Source organism: Protopterus annectens, chromosome 8.part1 (assembly GCF_019279795.1).
Source record: "Protopterus annectens isolate FY-2018-M chromosome 8.part1, PAN1.0, whole genome shotgun sequence".
Classification (NCBI taxonomy): domain Eukaryota; kingdom Metazoa; phylum Chordata; order Ceratodontiformes; family Protopteridae; genus Protopterus; species Protopterus annectens.
The window spans coordinates 471,875,960-471,891,348 of NC_056742.1; the positions used below are offsets into that span (position 1 = coordinate 471,875,960).

Here is a 15,389-nt window from a genome sequence, read left to right on the forward strand (position 1 = left end):
GGTGTCTCATCTTGGGGGAATTCAGTTACTGCTCCCAGTTTGCAATCATCTGTAAGCTTGGTTAGCCGAAGGCCTTTGATATCTGAAAAGTAGATGCCAAAGAGGAGTGGACCTAACACAGAGCCCAGGGGGACTCCACTGGTGACTGGCATCTTTGTGGAGGTGGCCTCACCAATTCTAACCTCCTGGGTCCTATCAGTGAGCCATCTAGCTATACAGCATGTTATAAAGGGGTTTATACCTAGCTCTGTAAGTTTGTAGACAATGCCTGAGTGGGGTATTGTATCATATGCATTAGTTGGATCTAGGCTAGGCAGTATGCACAGTTTTCTCCTCATCCATTGCCTTAGTGATCTTTTCAAAGAAGTCCAACAGATTCAGTAATCTTGCCTTACATGGTCAGACTGGGATGGAGCCAGTGTCCCAAGGTCTGCTATGTCCTTGTTGATAATTTTCATTGCTTTGTAAATAAGGCTAGTCAGACTAATGGGTCTGTAGTTCCAGGATCTGTTGAAGATCAACCTTTATGGGTGGGGGAGTGACTGTCACAGTCTTCCATTCACATGCCACAAACCCTGTTTTAAGAATATAGTTAAATAATGACTCTAGGAGTCCTGGAAAATTGCATTTGAGACTGTTCAGGAAGCATCCTGGGATTTTATCTGAGCCTATTGAAGCCTTGTTCTTAGCTTTAGTAAATGCAGCCAGTGCATGCTTCCTAGTTATAGCTGGAGAGGTTATGTTTGAGGAATTGAGGGTATTATTGGGGGGATGGTTAGGTTGAGAGGGAGTAAAGTGGGAACTAAATGTGTCTGTTAACAGGATTCCTAGATCGCCAGGCTTGGTGAATGTGGTACCATTAACCACTGGTTCAGCAAATTGCTGTGTGCTGTCCTTGAGGTTTCTGACATAGCTGTAGAAGGCCTTATGGTTATCTTTCACCTGGGATGATATCTTAACCTGAAAAGTGGTTCTGTTTGGACTAATTAGCGCTCTTAGTTGCCTGTTTACTTTGCTGAGAGAGTTTTTATCTTTATGAGATTTACCCATTCTAATTTTCGCTATTTTTTTTCCTTTTGTTGTATATCCTGTTTAATTTGGGATGGCACCAGGGGTTTTGTTTCTGGGGCTTGTTCTGGCCTTAACTCTGATAGGTGCACCAGCCATTGATATGGTTGTACAGAGTTTCTAAGAGCAATTCAGCATAGGCTGCTGTGTTCTCACAGTTTGGAAGGGCATTGAATTTTGACAAACTATCACTTAAGTAGATTTCCTTGGAATAGTTCATAACTGTTATTGGTTTTAATGAGATTACCGAGTTGATTTTGATTTTGAAGGAGACTGCTTTATGTCCGGCCCTTACCAGGGACGACAAGACATTTGGGGGGGGGTGCAGCATTCTCCCATATTTGTGAGCATGAGGTCCAGTATGTTGGAGCCTCTAGTGGGTGTATTCACTATTTGGTCAAGGTTGTTTGTATTTACAAAGTCCAGGAATCTCTGTGCCTGTAGATTTAAGGCCATGTAGGACTTCTGAACTTCTGATGTTGCAGGTTCTTTTGCTTTCCGAAACTTGCATTTTTTTTATTTTTTTTTTACAATGTTAGTGTGGCATTATCTGTGGCCTTACTTAGCAGCCATTCCTTTATGCATTAAAGGCATGCTGGGTATTGCTATGGATCAGAAGGTCCACATTTCTTGTTTCCTGTCTTTTGCTGTCATCCAGATAATCCAGGAGAATATCTGTTGTACTTTATGGAGCTTAAGAAAAAGATTTTTGCTTACATTTCCAGAAAAAAAATGATTTTGCCTTTTTTTCTAGTTAAGAGGGTGGGAATTAGAATTCAGTAGGCAGTTATTTTAGTGACTCATTAGGGCCCATTCTAACAAGCATTCAGTGATCTCGGCAACTTCCTTCTGGTGGGGGAGTGGAACTAGAGGCAGCGCTCTTTGAAGCAGTAACTCATTGTATAATCCATAACTCTACCAGCCTGTGTTGAGGGAAGCCTTCTAGCTTATCAGTGGGAGAGGTAAGCACTAGGTAGCATATCTACCACAAGAGGAGTGGTTTCTGGCCCAGAAATTGTAGTTTATTGGCTGTTTGGGCAGTTTTTTCCATATCTTTCAACTTTCTGGTTTAAAAGCCCACATTTGCACTTGTTTCCCACCTTCCCTGTAACTAGTCTAGTCCAGATACAGATTTGCTGTATCCAGGACTGTTTGTAAGCTTCTAAGAGGTGACAAAGTCTGCTCTTCAATTTTTCCCTTAGATCTGCTAGTTCTCTCCTGTCCTGCACTTCTACTAGCTTATTAGTCTAGCACTTTACCATACCAGATTTCTTGTAACAATTATTGTAGCACACAAAAGTGCTACCAGCACTACATATTCTACAAGGAAAGAGCTCTAGTACTTACTATTAATGCCCACCCCTCGAGGCATGTCTAAAGGTCAGTTCCCTGTGCTTTCTCCTGTTAACCTGGTGAACATGGGCATCCTGAGGCAATGTAGCAACTGCCTCATGTACACCGACAACCCTCTCCTCTTACTTCCCAACACTCAGATTTGTGAGAGATGCACTTATATATCCAAATTGGAAGCCACACACTCTCCAGCCAAGACTGGTCAAGAGGAGGTCAACACTTGCACCACACCATATGGAACACATAGCCCTCCAGAACACACACTGGCACTGCCTTCACATAAAAACACAAACCACACAACCACCTTCGCCGAAGCTCTCAATAAAAATCTACGCAAACAGCAGAGACCTCCAAGGCAGACATGCACTCGACCATCACAACACAACACTACTCACGAGACACATAAATCTCCTAAACAGTGTGCCACTCAGCCAAAGCCCCTAAGGAAAAACAGCATGCCCAGCTCACTGGTCATAGGTGACGACTGATGTCCCACTCACTAGGTTGAATAAGGAGAAAGTAACAGTCAGCTGCCTGTCAGGTGCCAGGATCCACCACATAACGCACGCACTCAAGTCTCTCAACAGCAGGTGCAAATATGACTCTGTTATTGTACATGCGAGTGTGAATGACCTGAGACATACCTCCCCGGACTACATGAAAAGAGACATGGAGGAGATCTTGGATTATGTAGCCCAGGTGGGTATGACCCTAGCCCTGAGCAGCATCCTACCATCACCCAGAATGATACCACAGTACACGCATAAAATGATTGATTTTAACAATTGGCTAAGTTTCTGGTGTCATTCTAAGGGGATCCAGTATTTGTCTGCCTCGGATGACATGATTGATAGACCTCAATACTTTGCCAGAGATGGCTTGCATCTGTCACCCCTGGACTTCTGGATACTGGCCAAGGATCTTGCCAATCCTATAGTGCCTTTTTAGGCGGTGTTCCAAAGACCAAATTACCACCATAACAGCTACAAACAAATGCAATCTGAGGGTCATGCTGCTCAATGCTAGGTCTAAATCTCAAAACGAACTTGCTTGAAGCACTCTTTAAAATGGAGAACATCAACATTTGTGCTGTAACAGAGACCTGGTTCAAGGCAGCAGAAAGCACCCCTGCACTTACCAGGCTATAACTCATTCCACACCTTTCGGCCCCAGAACCTGGACCAAAGCTCCAAAGGCAGTGATGTTTCCATATTCATAAAGGATGCACACACCTCCAGACTGTTAGCCCAACATAATGCATCAGAGATACTGCAGGTGCAGCTAACATTGGGTAAGACAGTGATTGAGGTCATAGCCTGTTATAAGTCCCCAACCATGTCCCAAGAATCGCACTCCATGTTCCTAAGCACCCTGGAGAGTATTAGGGTCCAACCTAACACTCTCATGCTGGGCAACTTCAACTACCCCTCCATTAACTGGGAAAACTACTCATGCACCAATACACTTGCCCAATGCTTTCTGGAATTCATTAATTCCAATGCCCTGAACCAGCTCGTTCTTATCCCCACTAGAGGTAGCAACATCCATGACTTGGTCATTACTAACATGGGCGACCATTGCTCTACAGCAATAGTCAACTCCTCCTTGGTTAGAGCCAACCACAAACTAATCACCTTGGAAATCCACCCCCCCCCCCCCGCAAAGGTAGCCACCATGAAAAACTTCTCTAAAGCCAATTTGGGCTCCTAAAAACAGAGGTGGCTAACATCACGGCACCCATGCAAATGGAGAATCGTTGCATGACCGCTGAATCATATACCATTGCATTGTATGAACACGTACACAAATGCATGGATCTCCCCATACCCAATAGAACCAAGATGCTCTCCTCCAAAAAAAAGGAAGCCAATCTGGTGGTCCCCTGCCATAAACAAACTCTACAACAGAAGGAGGAAACTGATGCAGAATAAAGTGAAGTCCCAAGACTGGAAAAACTCCCTTATCAGCCTCAACAAAAAGTTGAGATCCCTCATCAAATCCTCTAAAGCTAGCTATGAAAACAGAATTGCAGCAGATAGTAAAGACAACAACTAGGCCTTCTATAGTTATGTAAAGAATCTCCACAGCAATACCCAGATTTGCTCTGAGCTACTTGCACAATGGTACTTCCTATACCGAGCCAACAAATATTGCCAGTATACTGGCCAACAGATTCAGTGGCAATTTTATCCCCTACAAAGGACCAATCATAATACCAGTAGATTGCCAGCCACCCAGTATTATTGCTGCACCAGAGCTGTGGATGAAGGCAAGGTGGTTCATGCAGCCTTCCTTGATCTGGCCAAGGCCTTTGATACCATTCCCCACTCAGGAATCATAGAAAAACTCACTAACCTAGGCATCAACCCCTGTATCACTAGGTGGGTTGCAAACTGGCTCACAGATAGAACCCACAGTTTGAAAGTAGCTGACTCCAAGTCAGACTGCCGACCAGTCACGAGTGGAGTCCCACAGGGATCGGTCCCGGGTCCCTTCCTGTTTGGTATCTACTTTTCAGAAGTCCAGGCCAACACAAAGGGACTCTGGCTGACAAAGTTCACAGACGATTGCAAGTTGGGAGCTATTATTAACCCCCAAGTGATGTTGACATCCTACAGAAAGGCCTCAATGAAACAAACAACTGGTGGCAGAACCATGGCCTTAAGCTCAGTTCCCAGGAATTGCCACATCAATGGTAGTCCACTGAACACAGAAGGCATTATAAGAGATCTGGGAACACAGGTTGACAGCAACCTCTCTTTTGACCAGCACATTGTCATTGTAGTCAGAATGTCATTCTGTGTGGGACATCTCATTACTACAGATTTTGCATCCAGGAAGAAAGATGTCATTGTCTCCCTCTACTCTTCCCTCATTAGGCCAGTCATCGAGTACAATGTCCCATTTGGCATGTACCTCACTAGACACCTGCAGCAACTGGAGATGCTGCAAAAGTACCTTGCAAAGCGGATCCTAGGCCTTAAACACATGTCCTATATGGATAAACTCAAAAAACTCCAACTATTCTCTGTCTCATATTGCCTACTTAGAGGCGATCATTGCTTGACTTACAAATCCATGTCTGACCCAGCTCTGTTAGAAATATTACATCTAAAGAAAACTCAATCCCTCCACACCACACGCTCCAGAGACCTCAACCTCATTACCACAATCAACACAATGTACTGGAGGGACAGGTTTACAACCCAGAGACTGCCCATGCTATGGAATAGACTTCCCATACATGTCAAACATAGCAACTCACTGGTCCTCTTCAAAATGTGGATAGGAAATAGAAAATTCACCCCGGGGATCACTCCAGTGGCCCTACTCGACAAAGGCACTGGGAACTAAGGTTGGGTGGCATGATGCCAGGGTAATCCTATGGGCTAGGCTTGTAAAAGCTCCAGGGCCATTAGCCTAGTACATACCTATGAACCTAAATATTATGAACAGAGTTACATTTCTAAAGCTAGAAATGGGTTAGCTATAAATTAGTTTCTCAAGAGCTGTTAGCTGGGCTGTCCACTAGATTTGTAGATTGGCATTCTACCTTATCACTCTTAATGCCCTGAGAGCAGGGTTGTTGAAATATTATAATACAGTTTTTTGAGGTATCCTTGAGAACTGTAAATGGCTGAATTATCCTTGTCCTTATAATTAGATACCCCGCACTATCTTTTTTATAATTGTTTCCATCCTTAATTTCTCATTTCTTGTTAATTTTGATACTGTGTTGTTGTGAATGGTGACTAAATGTTTTGCAGCCTTTTATGGCCAGTTGTAGAGCTCTACGAAAACCAAAAGTAAGGACTACAAGTAAGGTGCATATTTTATCTGAAATGATTGTTTACTGCTTGTATGGGGAATATATTGGTGAATCCTGTGTTACCAAAATGATGGTATGGTGTTATTTTTTGAGAGAGGCAGAAGCTCCATTTGCCAGTTGTGGCTTGAAAGTGACAAAGGCTGACCTTTTACAGTATTCTGCTTTTCTGGACCAAGGGTGGGTACCGAGATGCTATTTCTGTCCTACTCTGAACATTTAATTAGTGAGCTGTTTTCCAAGGTTTGAGCTCCAAGATTTGAGTTCAGTTTTGCTTCTGGAAATGGATTTTCTGTGGCTGACAGGAACTTACACAACCTGTTTCCCAGCGACTCTGCTATCCATTGCTTAGGAAATATCTCAAACAGAGCTGCTCTGTATAGGAAGGCTATGGCCCAAGCATGCATATGTGAAGACAGGAAGGCAGGGATTATTCAGTCATCTGCTCTCCTTATGGTAAGTATTTCACACAACTGAACTTTGTGTGTTGTGGGTGTATGTGCTCACAAGCATGTTTGTGTGAGATGGGACTTTTAAGATCGTTACAGTGCATGAGCTCCTTCCCCTAATACGAAGCCATCTCAGACATGGTATATAAGTTCATAGGTTCATACTAGGCTATCTGCCCTAGGGCATTTATAAGCCTAGCCAGAGTGTGTTTGGCTTTCGCCACCCATTTTAAATTAATTTTGCTATGCCCTTTTTCGAGGTTAGTATACTGTGCCTCTGTCTAACAGTGACGCAGAAGTGATACCCGGGGTAAACCTACGATCTCCCATCCACTCATCAAGATTCCTCTTGAAGAGAGTCAATGAGGGACTCTGCCTAACCTGGACTGGGATTTTATTCCAGAGTGAAGGGAGCCTCTGGGTTATGAATCTGTCCCTCCAGCATGTCCTATTTATTTCAGTGCTGAGGTTCAAGTCTCTCAAGCGCGTAGCTCGATGGGATTTGGATTTTCTGAGGTACAGCATGTCCATTAATTCCGGGTTGGACATGGCTTTATACGTCAGGCACAGATCGCCTATGAGCAGGCGGTATGCCACTGAGTAGAGCTGGAGTTTCTTTAACCGGACAGCATATGGCATCTGTTTGAGCCCTTTGATCCTCTTGGTGAGGTACTTTTGGGGTCTTTCCAGTTGCTGCAGGTGTCTGGTAAGGTACATCCCAAAAGGGGCATTGTACTCAATTATGGGCCTGATGAGGGATGAGTAAAGAGGCACGATGACCTCCCCTGATCTAGATGTGAATCCCTTCATGATTAGGTGGGCTATATAAAATGTTTTTCTAACCACTTTGGCCACGTGGTTGTCAAATGAGTTAAGGTCTAGAACCGAAGAGATATGTACATTTCATAAGAAGCACTGTTCTGCACTCCATTCTGGAAATGGTCTTGTAGAAAGAGTACCATTTTTGAGTGACAGCTGAAGACTCCTCTGATGTACAGGTTTCTCAGGTGTGTAAAGACCAGCAACAGACTATAAAAGCAAAACAATTATACACTAGTTAACAGCATAGTAGTTGCACATTTTTGTTAAATTTAGCTATGCCAGCTAGTTGCAGAAGGTTGGATATGACTTGTATTTCAGCACATTAAGACCAGAGAAATTTCTCATATCTATGAGCTAAGAATTTTACAGAAACTAATTAAATAGGACAGCCTAATGTAAACCAAAATAATAAGCATACAGGTGAATAAACATTACTATGTAGGGACTGATTGTGGAGTGGTTAGAAAAATGCAAAAATGGGTTATGAAAAGACATGTAGTCTATGGGCTGTAAGTAACAAGTCTAAGCACTATAAGTAACAGGGGTTGAATCAAGGAAAGTACAGAACGTGATGAGGGGTAGATCACAGAGGGCAACTTTATCGAAGATAAATCAGTAAAATCTGCATGTTGAGTGGTGGCAGTGAAGATCAGAGTAAGAGCGTGGGCTTTCAGGAAATCAGAGAAACATGTTCACAGCAGTGAAACAAAGGATGAGACAAAAACAATCTGTATGACTTTGGCTTGTTTTTTTTTTTTTCCTGGTCCTGACATATCAAATTGTTATATCATTTAACAAGTTATTTCCTACATGTCTGATTATATTGAAATCTGGAAAAAAATATTTTGGTAAATACTACGGTGGTGGTGCTGCGGTAGCGTTGTCGCCTCACAGTAAGACGTTGTCCTGTTCGATTCTCAGCTAGAGTGTCTTCTGTGTGGAGACATACGTGAATGGGCGTACCTTCGTTGAAGGCTGTGCGTCAGAGCTGGCAACTCGGCACGTAAAAATCTACTGCCAATCGTTAGCAGACCGGAGTTCCGCTCTGGCGACCCCTAACCGGGAAAAGCCGAAAGACACAACAACAACGTTAAAATGTGCATTTATGCTATACCAAGTTTTTGAGTAGCAAGCCATCATTTTCTAGTACAGACTATGGTGTTTTTTTTTTTTTTTTTAGCATTCTTATACTAGACTGTAAATTAAGTTGGTGGCTAGAACAAAACAAAAGAAAACGGGATACACAATAGCTAATTGATGTCAGAAATATTGCAAGTAGAACCACTGGTAACATAGCATTGACTCCAGTGAGAGTCAGCTTTCCCTAATAGCACATTTGATAGCCTCTTTGAAGGGGGGGGGGGGGGTTCTCCTGCATCCCCCATGTGGAGACCTCCACTCTCTAAGTAAACTAACTACAACATCACTCAACCATGGAGACAAAGGGAACATTTAACTGATTCTGAATTACTGCAGTCTTGAAAAAAAAATAAAGCCACAACATTTGACTAACACAGATTTGACAAAATTTGCTGAATCCCATCTTGATAAAACCAACATCAGAGAAAAGTATATATCCTGGACATTGATGGGTGGCTGCAGAGGTCATAAGACTGATATTGCAGCAGTGCAGACTTTAAGTGTCTTAAAATCCTGTGACAGTGTGCTTGATTCATCAGTGTAGTAGTGAATATTTCACACAAGAGACGGCGTTGAAGTTCCACGGGCACTTGGATGGTGCATTAGAGAGACTGGCTCATTTCTAGACTGCAGAGTTACAAACCAAAGACTGTGAGAACAATTTCTTTCTATGCTGCACTTTGTTTCTAGAGAACAGTTGTATACTATACTGCAGCTATGCTGTAATCATTTTTAAACTTAGAAAATAGCATTTATTTCCTGTCTATTTTGTACATTTTTATGTAGCCTGGTACTCTGTGTCTGAAGCCTTGAAAATTTGTTTTAGAGGCAGTTCGTGACATGAAGGTGCATTACTGTATGTATATGTGGGTGTGTATATGTGTATGTATGTGTATATATATATATATATATATATATATATATATATATATGTGTGTAGTTAAGCGTGCACAAAATATAAACAGTCAATAAGATGCTAATTTGAGAGTTACATCATCCAGATCAGTGCACATAGAGGGTAGCATACAGGCTACACTAAATGGTAATAAGCCACATATCTAGTGTAGTTAGAATAATGCAAAAACACTACAGTGGAGCTAAATATGATTATCACAGTGCATCCCACTACACATCTGAAGAGACTGACAAGGCAGAACTCCTAATAGTATGTAATTCTAGGTGCTTTCTGACAAGCAAAGCAATAATTCAAACACAGTAATTAATTCAGGGTAGATGTTTACTGTGGATTTATTCTCCTATCACTCATTCATGCCTAATTAGTCTTGTCTGCACAGTCACATCCAGGGTTAACAGAATATTATCTTTAATAAAAATGAGATTTACCTGAAGAATAAATGCACTTATGGCCTTGAGCCAAATTAATAGACATCAGGCTTTAGCTGAAAACCTGCATGTGATAAATCCAGTACGGTATGTAAGAAGAGATTAGTTCTGGTAAGTCACTGTCTTTCCATTGAGATCTTTATTATCATATTTTATTTGTAATTTAAGTAGTGAAATTTATGGAGATGGTGTTTGTTTAAAAAATTGGATTTGTGTCTTGAAAAATGCAAGGAGATTGTCAGAAATTAGTCTAAGCTAATTAAACTAATAACTTGTCTTTTCTGCCTTTAAGTAAAGCGTAACATACTAATTATATTTCACAAGTAATTTATGATCTTTAAATATGTCTAGTATTCCACTCTGTATTTATTTCCATTGTTTAGAACCTTGTTGGACACAGATGCCTTTTTTTCCCCAGGAAAAAAATATTTGCAAGTTAATATTAAACCAGTATTAACATGACCACTGTAAGCTTTCAAGAGTTATTCTGTCTGAAACCTTGAATATTGTGTTACAATACTGTGTGTAATTTTGGATGGCAACTATGTGGTATGAGGCTGTAAGAAGTTACCAAATTCAGTGAGCACAAACATGAAGGGTGGGATTCCTGAAAATGTAGTAAGGTAGGTGTCAATTACTATTACCTTGTAGGTTTGTTATGCAGACTTAAATATCACTTGATATAATGACATATTGAAGAGGCATAGCATACCTCTCAACTGTACACATTTTCACAGAATGTCCAGATTTTTGCCTCATACTTTTGGTGTGTCTCTCATAAAACTATGTTTTTTTGGCAAATCATTGAGGGTTGAAGTCAGAAAATAATGACAGACATTTAATTTTCAGACTTCATACCATGTTTATGGATATCTGTTTTGTAGACAACCCTGTATTTCCAATAGTCTAACATTAATACTGTGCTGTATGTAAGAAATGTGCATGTCTGGAACTGCGCTTTGGTGGCTCTAATAAACTAAAGGACTACTTGAGAGATTCAGTCTGTGTCTTCTTTGTCTCATCTGCATTGTCTTCGTCTATGTGTTGATTTAGCCTGATTTTGCCTGTGCCATTGGCCTGCCCACCCAAACACCAGGGGTGGAGGTTTTACTGAGATTTTTGCTGAGATTTCTGTAGCACCGGCGACTGTGACCACTGACCCACTGAAAGGAACCACTAACCCACAAGGCTATCTTGGCATCTGGGGGTTACAACTTTGTTTCCACTGTGTTTTCTCCTCAGGGCTTCGGTCACACATTCCAGTAAGGTGGGCTTCCCCCAGGCAGCCTAGGTGTGACCCAACTGGACGTCATCACACACTAGCGTTAAAGGGCCTCCCTAGCAAAAGAGCTGCACTTTTTAAGACAAAAGATCTGTAACACTGCGTCTCCTCCATGGGTGCCCGCATTGCTGCCTCTACACGGGTATTTCACTTAGATTTCATACCCTTCAGAAAAGTCGTTCTGATGCAAAACCTGTTATTCTACCAACTTTCTAAGTTTGTAAGAACAATATTTAAAAAGTGTCCTTATTTTCGGTCCTTTGTCCTCCCTTATTTATGACCTTGTAAAGATTTCTTGCTCTAAGAGGCTGAGAGGTATAGGACTCCAAGGAAGAATAGCCAAGTGAAAAGCAGCTTATACTGGAAATGTACAACAGATAGACAGAAAAGTGGAAGTATTGCAGTGCTAATGAACAACAAGCAATGTCCCCAAAAATAAACCCTTTGATTACTTCAAAACAAACCTCCCATTTACAGACATTCATGTTCTCCAAATAACCCATTACCTGATGCTGTTTTAGACTCCTCTAAAATATTCTCCCTTATGGACAGATGTATCAAGGATGTGTTCCCATACTCATTAAGAATAATGTTAAATTGTACAATAAACCCATATGTTAGAATTACCATACAAACAAGCTTTGCAAAAAAAATGAATAAATGTCAAGATATCTTTAACAGATCCCCACTCTCCCATTATAAATAGGATTTAAAACTAACAAGTAAGCCCTCAAGGACACCATCAATGAGTACAAGGTCAGGTATGAACTCAGGATCACTTCCAGCTCTAAAGATCTACAGGCATTTGCAAAAAGGTGCTTTGTATTGCTTTTTGGCATAGGTCATGCCAGAAAAGGGTCCGTGAAACATTGTACTTAACTGGTTATCAAGTGAGAAAATAAGAATGTCTTCAGTTACATTAGGAAACTTAGAAATCATTCATATTCCTGTACTAAACTTATTTCTATTGGAGTTTTCCTCCCAAAGATTTTATTAATATATTTTCTGACAAACTCCATGCTAAATTCACTCCCTCCCCCAGCCAGATCCTCCCAAGGTACCAATCATCCTATTCCTCAAAAAAAAAAAAACTTAGACCAAGTCAGCACTGTGAAGTAGAGAGATAAAGCCATAACTACAGTCCAGGCAATTCATGGCATGGACATGTGAGACACTAGCAGGGAGATGGATGTTCTCATGCCAAAGGAGGAGGGCATTAGTCTTAGTGTCCCCTTATGGGAGGTGTGATCCATAGAGGCTAGTATCCCTTGGTCATAAACAGGCAAACACTGGCAGGGGCAAGTGTAGGGTCATAACTTAAAATAAATAAATAAATAAATAATCCCCCAGTTGAAGCAGTCAATGGCATGCCCCTCCTCAGGATGCTGTTAGGTTCTGCCACAGCTCCAGCCTTAGAAAAGCTGTAAGAGAGGCTGGTAGACTCAACGATAGATCGGGCTGTTGTTCAGTATTTACATCTTAGAAGTGTTATCAGATAGGTTCATAGGTGATTACTAGGCTGATGGCACAAGAACCTTTATAAGCCCAGCCAATAATACCCAAGATTTTACAAGATTATATCTTAATTCCCCAGATATAGGATGGAGTAGTATCAGGGTAGTGGGTCTTTGGGTGTTGGAGACCTGAGCCATTTTACAGACAGCTTCTGTTCATAAGGGACATGGAGAGCACCCTGAGAGTGAATGTATGGTTCCCCTTACATTTATCCAAATTATTTTTGAAGATTGTGAGGGTTGGGCTTTGTTTTACAAAGATGGGGAGTTTATTCCATAGACAGGGTAACTTTCGGGCTACGAATCTGTGTCTCCAGCAAGTTCTGTTAGAGTCACAAATAAGGTTCAGGTCCATGGAATGCATAACCCTTGTATAATTTTTCTTGCAAATATGTCACATTTTCATTAGGGCATTTTCATTAAGGCTGGATCAGAGAATACCTTGTAGGTCAGGCATAAGTCACCTTGCAATAAACAACAACTCTTAGTAAACAATATGAGATTGAGTAAAGGGTCAGGGCCTTTAGTCGGTCTGCATCAGACATGTGTTTTATGTTTTGTATTTTTTTTTTAGTGAGAAGCCTGTATGACCACTCCAGTTGGTGTAAGTGCCTGGTTAGATACATGTAAAAGGAACATTTTAGTCGGTCTGCATCAGACATGTGTTTTATGTTTTGTATTTTTTTTTTTTAGTGAGAAGCCTGTATGACCACTCCAGTTGGTGTAAGTGCCTGGTTAGATACATGTAAAAGGAACATTATGGGTCTTATGAGGGCTGAGTACAATGGCACTATGACTTACCTTGATCGTGATGCCATGTCTTTACTTATAAGTTGAGCCACACAGAAGGATTTCCTTACTGTAGTAGCTACCTGGTGGTCAAAGTTTAAGTGACCATCTACCTGTGTTCCTAGGTCCCTTACCACTGGGTCTTCTTTTAGGGGTGTGCTATCAGTAGTATAATTTGCAAGGATATCTGATTTACCAAGGGATATGATTACACATTTTTTGGCATTTAGTCTCAGACAATGGTTTTGGCATGAGTTTTGTCATTTTTAGGTCTGTTTGTAGAATGTTAACATCATTTGGGGATTCAATGATTGCTCCCAGCTTACAGTCATTGGCGAACATGATGAGCCAAAGGCCAGCCAACACTGGCCTTCACTTCAGAGAAGTATAAACCAAACAGGAGAGGTCCTAACACTGAGCCCTGTGGGACACTGCTAGTAACAGGTTTCTTAGCGAAAATGGATTCACCTATCTGGACAACATGTGTCCTGTCAGTAAGCCAGTTTGCTATCCATCTGATGGTGTAAGGGTTTATGCCTAACTCGGTAAGTTTATCTATGACCCCCAACTGGAGGATTGTGTCAAAAGCTTTAGCCAGGTCTAGTTAAGCAGTGTGTACTGTTTTACCCTCATCTATGACCCCGGTGACTTTCTCAAGAGAAGTTCACCAAATTAAGGAGGTAAAACCTCCTTTTGAGAAAGCCAGATTGGGTCTAGTCTAGTGTTTGGAGATTTCCTATGTCATTATTGATCTGATCCTTGATAATTCTCTCCATTGCCTTGCAGATAACACTGGCCAAGCTTATGTCAAGGGATTGTGGCGACATTTACTGATCTGATGACTGCAACCTAGGTGCAGTTTTCAAATCCCCTTCAGGCAGTGAAATACTCCAGAAGGGCCTGGACCAGACCAGTGCTTGATATCTTAGAGCTCACATTGAATTCTAAACAGTACACTACATATCCCTTTGGAAAAGATGTGTTCCCCTCTTCTTGCTACATTGTTAGTTCCCTTCTCAAAGCATATGCAATTATCTAGGTCTTAAGTACCTATGTTGCCATTTCATTGCCATCTGTTATTACAGGTTAGGAAGTCCTCCTGCCTTGATCACCTGAACTGCAGAGGTGTCTCCTTTAGGTCCCTTGCAGTCTTGGTTCTTTAATACTATTCCCTTATTTAACCTGTTATAGAATTCACTGCTTCTTTTGAAATGTATCTCACAAAGCAACTTGATCTCCTTGAAAAACAGTATAGTTTTCTGACCAAATGACTGTTTTTTGATGTCCTATCAGCTGCAAGCTTAGTTTGTTTATCTTTTTGTTTTTTCCCGGTTAGGGGTCGCCACAACGGAACTCCGGTCCTCCAATGACTGGCAGTCGATTTTTATGGTGCCGAGTTGCCAGCCTGATGCCCAACCTTCAGCAAAGGCATTCCCATTCATGCATATCTTTTGGAGGCTACTCGACCGCGGGGAGGACATGCATACTCCACACAGAAGGCACTCCAGCCGAGAATCAAACAGGAGAACCTCTTGCTGTGAGGCAACAATGCTACTGCTGTACCACCACAGAGTATATCAGCTGCAAGGTTAGTATGAACCTTTAATAAAATTACAAAAAAAGTAATGGGTAAAAAGAAAATTTGTTAGCAGAAACAGAGAAATGCATAGTCAATCTAGGAGATGACACACAGAAGTTAGTATGTAAAAGCAGCCCTGCAAAACAGAAGAGAATCAGAACACAAGCTGCATTTTAAAACCCTTGAAAGAAGTATGGGTGTAGTGAAATAGTAGACATGAACA

General features: G+C 41.4%; 1 protein-coding gene across 1 annotated transcript in view; it reads left to right on the plus strand.

The window, feature by feature from the left end:
- Positions 1-15,389, plus strand: part of RPGRIP1L (RPGRIP1 like) — a 1,932,928-nt gene that overhangs the window by 1,666,956 nt on the left and 250,583 nt on the right. The gene's annotated exons all lie outside the window — the stretch shown is intronic.